The sequence below is a fragment of the Hyla sarda genome, chromosome 7 (assembly GCF_029499605.1).
Source record: "Hyla sarda isolate aHylSar1 chromosome 7, aHylSar1.hap1, whole genome shotgun sequence".
NCBI classification, from domain to species: domain Eukaryota; kingdom Metazoa; phylum Chordata; class Amphibia; order Anura; family Hylidae; genus Hyla; species Hyla sarda.
In genome coordinates this window covers 57053566-57058016 of record NC_079195.1, presented here as the reverse complement: position 1 = coordinate 57058016, position 4451 = coordinate 57053566, and the positions used below count along the sequence as shown (strand labels likewise).

The 4451-nt window shown below is 44.4% G+C and overlaps 1 long non-coding RNA gene across 1 annotated transcript in view; it reads left to right on the top strand.

Annotated features, from left to right (window-relative positions):
* LOC130281671 (uncharacterized) overlaps positions 1-3343 on the top strand; it is a 21791-nt gene extending 18448 nt beyond the window's left edge. Inside the window, exon 4 of the long non-coding RNA XR_008846073.1 lies at positions 1542-3343. This is a non-coding gene — a long non-coding RNA (uncharacterized LOC130281671). The remainder of the gene's footprint in view (positions 1-1541) is intronic.
* Positions 3344-4451: the final 1108 nt, after the last annotated feature.

The window sequence follows — 4451 nt, the reverse complement described above, 5'->3', positions numbered from 1 at the left end:
AAAATTTGCTGAGTTTCCCCTAGCAACTAATCAGTGTGCTTCTTATATTTTTTTAAATGCCTCAGAATGATGAAAGAAGCAATGTGATTGGTTGCTAGGAGTAACTCATCAACTTTTCCTCTGGACAGCTTTTGATAAATCTCAACCTAGAAAGATAATTTAAAAAATGTTAATTACAATTATTATAGGAATAATAAAAAATAATACCTATTGGCATCTCTGTTAAATTCCGTCACCGTTATCTGGTTAACTAATACCATGTATAATTTTAGAGATTTCTTGGTTAATAAATTGTGGGTATAAACTTGTAAATTGTGGGTATAAATACACACTTATATACAACACAAATAGAGAAACACAGCCGCACATCCACCATTTGTATTTTCATCTACTTGCTTCTCAGCATAATTCCAAAAACTAGCAGGTTGTTATTATACATTTTGATCAAAAAGTACAAGCCCACTCGCCACGTCAAGGCTACCTAGTCAGTGGGTCCCTAACCTTACACGGGCGTAGCGCTGGGCTGAGACCACCGCCTCCGAGACACCATGCCCACAGGGGGAGTGACCCAGTGGCCAGGCAACCCCACTGCTGCCCGACCAAGCCCCTGGCTCTGGGCCACTCCATCACAGAAACAATGGCTGCCACAGAGAACCACACCAATGTGAATAAATACACACTAGTGCTGGGCGGTATGACCAAAAATGTGTTCCATGGTATTTGACTGATTCTTTTTCCACTCATTCCCCCCCCCCGAATGAATGAACTATCAGCCGCAGCGCTGTCCCCACATCGGGGGACTAATCATGTTACCCGCAGCCGCTGCTTTCCTTTTCCTCCTGTGAGCCGCGGCGCTGGAAATGAATGAGTTGTGAGATGCGGGCGCAGGATGGAGAACTGAAGCTATCACCTCCCCCTGCAAGCGCTGAAAGCCAGTGGGCCATGGGTGCTGCAGAGCTTCTGATCAGAAGCTGTCTTTCAGCGCTTGCAGGGGGAGGTGACGGCTTCCGTTCTCCATCCTGCATCCTTGGCTCACAACTCATTCATTTCCAGCACCGCGTCTCACATGAGATAAAGGAAAGCAGCGCCTGCGGTAACATGATTGCATAGCCATTCGGGGTGTACATGTAGCAAGATTACTGGGGCCCTGATGCCTAACGGGGCCCAAAAGGAAATCTGACCCATAAGAGACTAATATTATAATTATAAACTTGTACCCTGTTGTAGAATTTGCATTGGGGATCTAAACATAAATGACTCCCCTTGACATTAGCTATTGCATGTGTCCTATACAGTACACACGGTGTCAAATACAAAAAAAAAATAAAAAAATTATACACTCTCGCCAGTTGCCCAAAGGAGAATGTAACCCTTGCACTGGGAAACCTCAATACACACCATGTAGTATTTACATGAAATACAGAGATGTCTTACCTGCCCCTGGTGCCAATTCCCAGACTGGTATGCTTCCCCCTTCCCTTCAGTTATTTGATTCAACTGCCCTACCTACCCTCTCTGAAAATGTAATTTCCTCTCTGCAGGCAAGAGCCCGGGACCAGATGGCTATACAGCCAAGTTTTACAAGCTCCTCCGGTCAGAGCTGTCTTCTCCTCTTCTTTTTGCTTTCAACACTATCCGACTCATCCCCTTCATCACAGTCTTTTCTACGTGCCTTTATCACTGTGATCTCAAAAGAGGGAATCCAATCTTGTGCCAGAGCTATCGCCCTATCGAGAGACTCTATCTCTACCTCCAGGGTGAATCACCGGAAAAGTACTATTTATGCTCTCTTTCTTGATTCTCTCAGTACTGACCATCTGCCCTTCTGGATGGGTTGGGAGAGGGAACTAAACTGTAAGTTTATGGAAGAGGAGTGGAACACAGCGGTTCTCATGTGCCATAACACATCTATATCATGTAAGGCTCAAGAAACGAACTACAAAGTTCTGACAAGATGGTACAGAGTTCCGGCCCTATTATCCCGCTTTTACCCTGGTGTGCCGGAAGCTTATTGGAGGTGTGGCGAGACGGGTGGTGGTACAATGTCTTGTATTTAGTTACAGTGTTCTTCACTGACCCCCTTCTGGAATCAGATTCTAGATACTATTCGTAAACTAACCTCAGTGTGACTTAGTGTAGCCCTGGCTCCTCCTCTAAATGGAACGCCCGCCTGATCAGATTTATGCTTCTTGCAGCCAGGTCAGTTATTCCGAGACAGTGAAAATCTGCCCCTTCCTTCTCCTCATGGGTTCAGGAACTCTCGCATGTACACTGAATGAAGAAACTTATTGCTGACTCCAGACAACATTTGATGAAACACCACATGATCTGGGGACCTTGGACCAATTGTCTCTCCTCAGACGGTTACAGATCCCTACATTTAGTGTCTTGATCCCCTCCTGATTTCCCCCTTGCCTTTCTCGTGCATGTTGCCCGACCTGTAGAACCAGCCTGCCCGCCTCCCTTGGCTCCCGCCTGTGTCCGCTGTCCTCCTGAGGTACGTACCCTTTCTGACTCTTCTCCCTTGTCCCTCCCTTCTGCCCCTCCTTCCCTCCTCGTTTCCCCCCTGTCTTTTCTACTCGCTCCCAGTCTTCTCATTTCTTGTTTTTATATTTTTTTCTATTGGTTACACACATGCACCCTATGCTCCCTTTATTAATGCCTGTTATACATGCGTGGCTTTTATCCAAGATAGGTTTACTGTGCTATTAGTCATGGTCGTAAATGTTGGCACCCCTGAAATTTTTCAAGAAAAGGCAGACATTTTTCAAGAAAAGTATTTCTCACAGAAAAGCATTGCAGTAACACATGTTTTGCTGTACACATGTTTATTCCCTTTGTGTGTATTAGAACTAAACCAAAAAGAGGAAAAAAAGCAAATCGGACATAATGTCACACTAAACTCCAAAAATGAAGGGGGTGCCAACATTTACGGCCATGACGGTATATTCCTGTTATCGTTTTGATATGTTACCTATTTGTTTGTCACACACTTGGCCGCATTTTATTCGGGTGCTTTTTACCATTCCCATGTGCGGTCATGTTCTACCTATTTGTTACCTGACATTTCATGACTAAGACTGCTTTTGTCTTATGCTTATGCTTTCATGAAAACTTTAATACATATATGCTATTAAAAAAAAAAAGAAATACATAGATTTATTGTGAGACAGTCAGTAAGTACATATACTTGTACACTTGTTATGTTAAAATGCAGATTAGGATTTTTATGTTCTTCCACACCTTGACACATTTGACAGATATATACTATGTAAATATGTTTATGTTCACTATGTATTCAAGTTTCAATGGTCCACAACAGATAATTGTAACTTGTAAATATGATAGATGATGGACATTGTAAATAAAATTAGTAATGAACAAAAACTGATTTGCCGTGTTTTCAACTGTGAAGAAAGAGGTGCTGTTTGGTAACTATAAAACCAAGTATATCTTGTGATTGTCTGAGCTAGTGATTGTGTGTCTGTATACAAGAGTGGGAAGTATACAAGTGAGCGAGTATAAAAGTGAGTGGACTTAAAATTAAGGGACTTAAAATTCAGGAAGTTTAAATTGAAATATATGATTTTTTTTTTTCTGTTAATTTTTTCTATCCCCAAATCTAGTATGGCCTCCATGTTGGAAAATGCAGTCCAGTGTGCATCTTGCACAATGTATGCAATCCTTGAACAACAGTTTGAGGGGGCATATTGTTGTGCGAGATGTGTGTGAGTTGTTCATTTGGAAGCCCAGATCCTGGATCTAGAGGAGCAACTGGCAACACTGAGATGCATTGACAACCCGCAGAGGAGTCTCCTGCTCAGTGAGCAAGTACTCTCGGGGGTAGAGGTGGGGGAAGATAGTGGGATGGAGGTGCAGGACAGTCAGGCAGTTAGCTGGGTTACAGTTGGAAAACGGGTAGAGGGAAAAGTGTCAGGGAGGCTAGTCCTGAACTGGCACACCCCAACAAGTTTGCCCGGTTGGCAGATGAGGGAGATGCCATTTCAGAGCAAGCGGTACTGCAGCAGGACTCTGCCTCTGACCGCCAGGGGGTTGTCTGCTCCAGTAAGGAGGGAGGGAGGAGTGCAGGGCAGGCCAGACAGATACTGGTAGTGGGGGACAGACAGGGCGATCTGTCACAAAGACCGGGATCGCTGAACAGTGTGTTGTCTTCCTGGCGGTCGAGTTCGGCACATCACGGATCGGGTTGACAGGTTGCTGGGTGGGGCTGAAGAGGTAAATATTGGCACCAATGACAAAGTAAGAGGTAGGTGGAGTGTCCTTAAAAATGATTTCAGGGACTTAAGCTGCAAGCTTAAGGCAAGGACCTCGAAGGTAGTATTTTCTGAAATATTACCTGTACCACGAGCCACACCAGAGAGGCAGTGGGAGATTAGGGAGGTAAACAAGTGGCTCAGAAGCTGATGTAGGAAGGAGGGGTTTGGGTTCTG